The following is an 8,913-nucleotide window of genomic DNA, read 5'->3' on the forward strand; positions in this document are numbered from 1 at the left end:
TGTAACAGCACATTGGCAATTGCTTTGATTTAAACACTATGGGTTTGGTTTGCCTTTTCAGTTCCAGTTCACTGTCCACACAGCTTCATTTCAGATGTGCTCTCTGCCTTTCCAAGCACCCAAAGGAGCACACAAGGGCACCTAAGGAGGCTGCTGTGAACCACAGGACAAACACTCTGCCTCAGAGCATCCCTGTATGCTCTAATACTCAAAGCCAAGTGCTCCTTTTTAGTCGGTAGGACACAGTGTAATACATCAAACTGCTGCCTGATTTGCAGTAAACTGCTTCTTGTAATAGGAAGGGCTGTTTCTTTTCATCCCTTGAAGTGCAATACAAAGGCCAAATCTCCACCCATTCTGAACACAGCATTCCTTTCAATCTACCTTATAAAAAGGTAAGGTGGCACTGGAAGCAGACCAGGACACTCCTTCAGCCTCCTTGAAGTCATCTCGTGACTAGTTGGAAGGATGAAGCTCCTGGCACTTTGTGGCTTTTTGTTTATCTTTCTTTTATGCCTCAATGCGTTTACTGCAGAAGGTACAGTGAATTCCTCTAACACAACTGTCTCCTTTCTTTTCCTGCTCTTTCCTTTTGTGATATAAAATGCTTATTCTCCGTTGGTTTTAGTTAAAGAAAACAAACAGAGCTTGACAACTGGAGAGAATGAATTTAGGAAAGGACTTGGACTGCATAATGTGGTTGCATATCAATGCTTTGGTTTGTACAGTAGTGTCTCCTCTCTGTTGCTGCCTGTTGCATGTAGTACAGCATGGTTAATTTTTAGCTTAATCTGTGTTCTGAAACCCTCTCCTCTGAAAAAAATTCCTGTTATATTTTTGCAGTAGATGAACATCTGCCAATATAAAAATAATGCATTTTCTGAATAGTGAGAAACTCATTAATGGAAAGTTTCTACCCTTACAGAACAAGGGAATATGAAACAGGTCACCAGAGTTTCTGGAGTAAATGAAAAGTTCTTTATAGAATGGTGAAACAGGTGAGAGTAGCTCTTCTGACCTTCAGTCAGTCTTGACTTTTTTTTTAACACTGATATTCCACACTTTAATTGCTGTGTTACCTTGTGGCACTCAGTTACCATTTTGCAGTATTCCAAAGCATGCAGACTTACAGAGCAGTTTAAATATTAAAACCAGAGGGCTTTCCATCTACCTATAGCCACATCTCTGGAGATGTCATTCTGGGTTTGCAGGGAGACAATTTAGTTGGATTTTTAAATTGAAAAGTGTAATTTTCAGAGTTACCTGTTCAGATTTGATGTTTGATATTGTAAATCTCAGACACCCACCATGATTGTTCCGTGGTGTTTATTTACACAAGATGTAGAGAATGAATATGAGATAAGGAAAGACAAATAAGCTAAATGTCCAAAGGTCAGGAGCAGCAGATTTGCCATGCTTCATGTTTTCTAGAAACCTCATAAAAATAACTTCATGTATAAATACAAGTCTGGAAAAACATGTGGAAGCTGTCTTTCAAAATGGTCAAGACAGCTGCCCAGTTTCCTCATTTACTGGAGTGTGTTCTGAGTGGTAGAGCTGTTTGCCAGAGCTATGGTACCCAAAATCCTTCTGCTCCCTTTGGATTTTCTACTTCTATTTATTCAGGCTTTCTAAACCCCTTGAGGGAAACTAAAGGAACAGGGAGTTGGAAAATATCTAGATGTGTCTTCAGGAGCATAGCAGAAGCCTAGCCAGGAAGGACAGTAATAGCCAATAGAACTCGAATGCACACAGGATCCTGTAATAATGTTCCCTTTTTGTTAATGTGCATCCTAGGGGTTTGGTGCTTTGCTGGGTCAGAAGGTGGGGAGGAAGCATGCAAAGAGTACTGTTCCTTATCCACAAACACAGCAATAGGAAAGTAGAAGTGCCTGGGTGCAAGACAAATGTACGTTTTATGTAAAACCTGTTACATCAGAATGGAACAATGGTGACAAGACACCTCAAATGTCTTGGATGCTAGAGCAGCCACCATCACTAGCTTTGGCTGTAGAACTGTGCCACAAGGGTTTCCAGAAGCATTGAGCACATGTGGGATTTTGTTGAGGAGAAATCGCCTGCCTCTGTCCTTTCTGCTCCACCTCTGCTCCAGAGTCAACCTTTCTTCTCCCTTTAGCGTGTCCAGCACGTAATGTTTCAAGTGTATTCAACAGCTCACTTATTTAGATCTAATAGGAATGGAATAATTAAATGGCTTTGCCTGTCCAGAGCAATTTATTCTACACTCCTGTGCATATGGAACCAAAGATACTTTTTTTTTCCTCTTGATTATCTTTTACATTTTCATTAAGTGATTTAACTATAAAAAGTAGTGGTAAATACAGTAATCAAAATGTCTGTGCACTCTAACCCATTTGGTGTATATGTACAACTATTTATGTTAGCTGTCTCCACTGGTAATGTATTATTTTTCAACCTTAGGTCGGAAGATTAAAAAAGTCTGCTGCTCAAAACTACCCAAACTCAACAAGAAAGCACAGAAAGGTAAAAAGATTTAGAGTTTCATTACATTAATTAATAATTATAGATAAATCACAGCACTTAGAGGTTTTTCCATCTGCCAACTTTGCAGAATTTTCCATGCAGGTAAGTATTATCTTCATTGTACCACTGAGAAATTGTTCTCTTTTCTCAATCAACTTATTGAGTGTTTGGGTTGGGAAGAAATAAGAGTAGAAGAGAATCCATTTAATGCTCACAGTGTAAAACAATCAAGAGAAATATGATCCGGTCAGATCAAAGCATAAAGTGTTCATATCAGTTCCTGCTTTGTAGAAGGTCTTACTCTTGTTTTGAGGGCAGGAAAACTAGTATCATAGCGTAGTTCTTCATTGATAAGAACAGAGGCGGCAAAAGTGAAGTTTTATTGTGGCTTTGCCTTGCTGTATTCTGTCACCATCTATCTGTGGCTGCATCCATCTCCATGTTTTGAGAGATCAACCAAAGTGCGATTCTGTAAATTCCTAAAAATTTTATTTTTGAACTCACAGCCCTACCGGGAACAAGAATTACCCGAGACAGAATTTGTCCTAAATATGGGTGTCTAAAAACTGTGTAAGTGAAAGTGTACTTGCAGTGAAGTACCAATGTGTTCCTTGCCTAGAGCGAGTGGAAGGGGAGGGCCACCCTTTTGAGACCATTTATTCTAAAGGGAAATACAGAAGAGCCATAGCCTTCAAAGTGAAGGCAACACATGTTGTTGCTTTTTAAAGTAGCTGCATTCTGTATGGGACTTTCAAGCGGTATAATTGTCCTTTCATTGTTTTCTGACTGACGGGTGCCTCACTGTGAACTGATAGTCAGATGCAAATACTTCCAGGTACAAGCTCAGTAGCTGTGTACCTTTTTGTGTACTTAAAACACTCTGTGTACCTGCACAAGGCTGCAACCAGCTTAATTTGGCCCTGGAACAATATAATGCAAGGAGGGAGTTAACTTCTTGTTCAGATGCACAATGGAAGAATTAAGCCTAATTTTCCATTTCTAGTTAGAGCTACTTTTGATAGCAAAAGCAAGATTTCCTGCAGAAAGAATCAGTGTTTTTTAAAGCAGTTATTGGAATTTCTACCATCATATCAGTGCTTTCACTGTAGAGATATGATTGCTTCAGCAATCTTGTCCACTTTCACATCTCCTTACTGTGGTGATTCAGCTCCACTGCTAGTCTGAAAACACTCGGTATGCTTTTTTTTTTGTATGTCCGTAGTATCCCTGGTTTCAGTGGAAGCCCAGTAAAAAAAAAAGCTAAGCCATGAACAAGTCTAGGATAAGAGCATTAGTTTTGGTCTTGAGGATAACATTTTAAATCTTAAAAGTTTCTGAATTAATTAAAATGGCTAGTTGATAACTTTCATTAAGCTTTAAAGGTAGAGACTTTGATCTAAAATAGTCTCTTTCCTATTTACTTATTTACCCTCTTCTAATCTTTTCATCATAAAATTACTAATTTGATGTTCCCAGCATTCCGGCTGATAAAGTACATGCTTTATTCCATTTTGTATTTAGGTGACCTTGGTGGAAATCCTTGTGTTTCTCTGCAGTTTTCTTTTAGCTGATGTCTTCCTTTCCTTTCCAGTCTCCCAGTGCTGAATCACGGGCTTTATTTTATAGGCAGAGGCCCAGTGGTATCAGGGGCAGCGAACACATTGCAGATTTATGCCTATAGGTCAGGGGTTTATAGCTGTTTGGGACTCCTTTCTTATTTAATTGGCAGGTAAAGTAGCAAGTGGGAATTTCACCTGTAAGTGAACCACAGCAACAGTAATGGGTTCCCAGCCCATCCAGAAGGACTGAAGAATACAACAGTGAGAGCACAGAGGTGGCTCTTGTGTCTTTTGGCCCAAGATGGATCATGTGTCCTACCTGGTTGAACCTATGACCTTTCCAAAGTACTGAGATTTCATGCAATGAACATAGCTACTACTTTTCAGACTTAGGTATGTTCTGCTATCTGACAAAATAGCAGGCATTTCAGGCTTTTTTCATGCAACAGGCACGAAATCTCTCCGATAAAAAGTCCTTCCAAAAAGAATGTTCTTTGAATGCAGGCTGCTATTTACCGTGGGTAAAGCACAGTGATACTGGCCTCACAGAGAGATGGAAAGTACTGTACTAAGAGGCAGAAAGGAGTACAAAGGAAGCAGTCCTCTAAAACCTGTAAATCTACCACAAAGACCTCCTACAAAGGGAATCTGAAATGCCTTCCCCAGTAATGCTTTATGATCTTTGCATGTCCCCTGCTAGGCTCTGCCCTGGTTCCCTGAGCACTCCAACCTGCTTACTGGAACCATCTCCTGTCCCCAGCTGCGGCCGAGCCTTTTGTAGGTCAGGGATTGCTGTTTATTTGCTTTCGTACAGGGCACACCTGTCTGCTGCACGTGACTGCTTGTCTCCATTATAAATCTGCTTATAAGAAAATGCTTGATTTGAATCCATTTTGACTCTTACTGAGATGTAGATGGAAAAGCTTGGGCCAAGCAGCAGCTTCCCAAGGCTGAACACCATGTTCTGTTTCATATGCAATTCTGGACTGGAATTATACAGTGTTGGCTTCGTTCTGTATTGTTGTTTTTATGAGATTTGTGGGCGACTTGTGCTTCCACATTGCTGTCTTTTCTAGGGGAACGTTACCTGCTTTCTAGTCTGCAGGGAAAGCACACTGACTCTATTTTGGTGTTACTCTGCACTGCTCATTGTGCTGGGCGTGTGCCATGGGGAGCTGCAAAGCCACTCGGAGGCTAGCTCAGTGTGGCTTAAGGAGGGGGATAATTTAACCATACCGGCTACTTCTTTTGAAGCAAAACCACTGATTTGCTAGAATGTTGTTCTTCCATCAGAAACAATTACTGCCCAGAAAGCAAATATTTCAAGCCAATGTCAGCCTGTGGACTTTATCCAGGAAAAATGGTGAATGTGATGATAGTAAAGGGGAGATACTGTCTAATGTTTTGATTGTGGGGTTCAAGCTCTGGAGAGACAGACAGTAGTACTGCCCCTGTGTCTATGAAGACCTTTGTCTCACTGGGGAAACTTTCCAGCAGCAGCAATCATACTGTTAGTGATTGTGTACCCTCGGTACAGGGGAAAAAAGGCTGCTGGGAATGGGTGATCTCCAGCAATCAAATGAAGAGAAAAAAAAAATTGCCATCATATCCCTTTTTATTTTGAGATCATTGATAATCTAAGCCTGCCCATACAAATAAAGCTCACCTTCAGGTATTAAAGTTTTGTGCCATTCTTCACACTCCCAAGTAAACAACTCTCTCCGTTTTCTCTCCTTTCCATCTCTGTTTTACAGGTATAAATTTCAAAATGACTCCGATGGAAATCAAGAAATACTGCAAGCCTTGTCCTCAGCAAGCCCCTCCGATGGTTCCTGGACCCCTTCCACAGTTAAAATGAGCAAACTGAGAGCAGGGTGAAAAGCATCTGCCTGCCAGCACATCTCGCAGTGCTTTACTTGGTTGAGGGTCCCCCGTTCACAGATAGGACATGGGTGTTTATTACTTTTATTTTTTGTTTGGGAAAGGCTTTATTCTGTACTGTTTATTCCTTCACTCAGGCTTCTCCATCTTATTAACATTAGACTGGCAGCTAAAGAGTCAGGCAAAGCTGTCTGGCTGCCACTGGACTTTGTGTCAGATGCATATTCCTCTGCACCAAACAAGGATTTAGCTCCTCAAATAAAAGAAAGGGGAGAGCTGGCTGAATCACTTTGGTTTGCATTTTTGGATTGCCTAAAAGGTGGAAAAGGGCTGATATTATTGTTTCTAGTTCTTGGTACATTTGCATATTTAAGCTTTTCTATGGATGATTTATTTTATATTGACAAAAGGATTTTGTTTGTAGCTGGACACATGATGACTTTTCCTGAAGTCTTTGCTCTCATTGCTTGAAATCCACTTGGAAGTAGATTTCTAGTTGGTGAGGAAGAGCTCATAATTTAGAAAGGGCTGAGAAACTAGATAAGCAGGTTGTTAAAATAGTGGTAAAGGGCCAGATTCAAGTACAGTGGTAAGCTTTTCAACATCTCCTCTGGGGGTTTATATCCGTCTTTAAAAGCAAAGGGGCCTGTTCTTTAACTTCCTAGAAGAATGTCATCAGGTGGTTATTAAACAGCATACTGAAAAGGTGCTAAATTTAATCAGATTAAATCTCTTCCTCCTGAAGCCAGAAGGCAGCTGTTCTTCTTAAGACATCTGAGATCTGTGATCACCTCAATAAACAAAGCTTAATGGAGCATGAAATAAATGCTAAGGATAATACCAAAGGGCTGAATATCAGAGAAACTGAAGCACCCTCTGCTGACATCATTAGCAGTGATTGGGGTCTTCACTCATGTATCTTCTTTCCTAACTGTCCCCTGTATATGCTGCTATTTTTCTGCCTGGGGTGAGTCCTTAAATCAGAATTACTTGGATGTTCATAAATTAATTTTTTCCTTCTAGTGAATACGAGGAGGAGTAGAAAGCTTTTCTGCTGTTGGGCAAATGCCGATTGCAAATAGTATTTTTTTCCCTCAGTGTTCATAGTGCTGCTGTTTCTCTTAATATAATTTTCCTTACAACAGAAATGGTCTTGGTGCCATTTAGAATTGGGGGGAATTGAATAGGGGCAGTCAGAGACCTGTTGTAACCACACAGACAAATGCAATTCCCAAAGGTCAAGTTTATGGGCACTTGCATGTGGCCATGCTCTGTTACTGGCAATGTTCTATTGTTCTGAGCAATTGTACCTATTTCTTGGTCTTCTGTGTGCTTGTTATAACTTTATTTGCTTATTGGTTTTGAGATTAGATAGATCTGACTCAGCTTTGTATTTTTGAAGAGCTGACCATGCACAGCATTTTTATGTCAAGGATAAAGGAGCTGCCAGTCCTTCTCACAAGGTCTGAGTCAGGAGGTTGGTGAAGGAGCTGTGTATGCTTGTTCTTCTGCTGATCACTGGGCAACCATATTTTATTTCTGTTTTGTCTTTTGTAGCTCACAGAGGGAATCTGTAGCATACAAATGACAAGTGAATGTAAAAAGTATTTTTGGTATTAAATGTGTTTGCAGCAGGGTTTTACTCTGTAAAATATGACCATATCTGTTTACAGCTCTATATAAAGCATAGCTAGCTAACAGGTATGAAGATTTTGTTCTCTGATGTGAACTTAAGCCCATTTCTTTTATATCTGAAAAATGCTGTATGATTTTTCCCTTTGGCCCACACCTTCCAACCAGTGTCCTCCACACACTCCGACCCCCCCTTCAGGCAAAAGGTTTTCTCCAATAGCAAAGACATAAGCCCCAAGGACCATTAGCACAATTAGAGAAATACTCTGGGTCTCTGGAGGGATGCAGGGACATCATCTGATGCACTTGAGTATTTTTATTCATGTAGTTTCCCATATTGGCCTCAACCTAAGGTTAAGGGCTATTCAAGTTTAAAATGTTACTTGTGTGAGGTCCTGGTCTTGACTGAATAAATTAAAGCAGGAATCCTCAAATTATTTCAGCATGGATTGTGACTGCTGCCCAAATTTGCTGTTTTTGCCTTGTCTAGAGATATTGGGATGTCATATGTCAGCCTCTGAAGATGATTCCTCAGCAGACTTTGACTCTTATGTATCAGGCCATTTCCCCCATGTGGTAGAACAGAACCACCATCTGATCATGGCTTCACTTACAGGCATCTGTTCTTCCTTTTGTTTTCCTTTCACTTCTATGTATGTTTGTTTGGCATTACCTGAGAAGAAACACATTTGATCAGTGGTTTTCCACAGTACACAAGCTGTATGTTTGTATAAAGTAGTAAATTTATCTTGTCCAAGCTGACAAATGCATTTGTTTGTATCTTCTGTTTTTGTGTGCATTTGGCCGTCAAGCGCGAAAATTGCACAACCTTCAAGTTCCAATAAAGAGGTTTCTGAAGTATTTCTATGCCTGCCAGAACAGATGTTGGATCCTGGTCTGACCTTGTCAACTAAGTGAGCCAGGTGGCTCCTCACTTTGTTTACAGCTTAATACCACCAGCTAACACCAAATCAGTCTGTCTTATCTGGCACTATGACTGTGAATTGTCAAGAGCACAGGAGAAATGATCCCTGCTGACAGGGAGCATTGGGGCAGAGGCAGGTTTTGGGATCTCTTCTTTCAAAGTGGGTAGTAGAAGAAATAAAATTATGTATTCTTTATGTAAAATATGATCCCAAAAGGTGTAATGGTGGCTTTTGCTATTGCCTTTTCAGCCTTCTAGACTGTGTGGCCCACAGCTGATGCAATGGCCCAGGTACAGTTGAAGAATTAAGGATTTTAGCTCTGGAAAAGTTCTGTTTATCCAAAGTATGGATTACAATGGCAACTTCTTGTTATTGCATTTTCCAAGGAAAACTAAAATCCTGCATGGACA

The sequence above is a fragment of the Pterocles gutturalis genome, unplaced genomic scaffold, assembly GCF_000699245.1.
Source record: "Pterocles gutturalis isolate BGI_N339 unplaced genomic scaffold, ASM69924v1 scaffold17846, whole genome shotgun sequence".
Classification (NCBI taxonomy): domain Eukaryota; kingdom Metazoa; phylum Chordata; class Aves; order Pterocliformes; family Pteroclidae; genus Pterocles; species Pterocles gutturalis.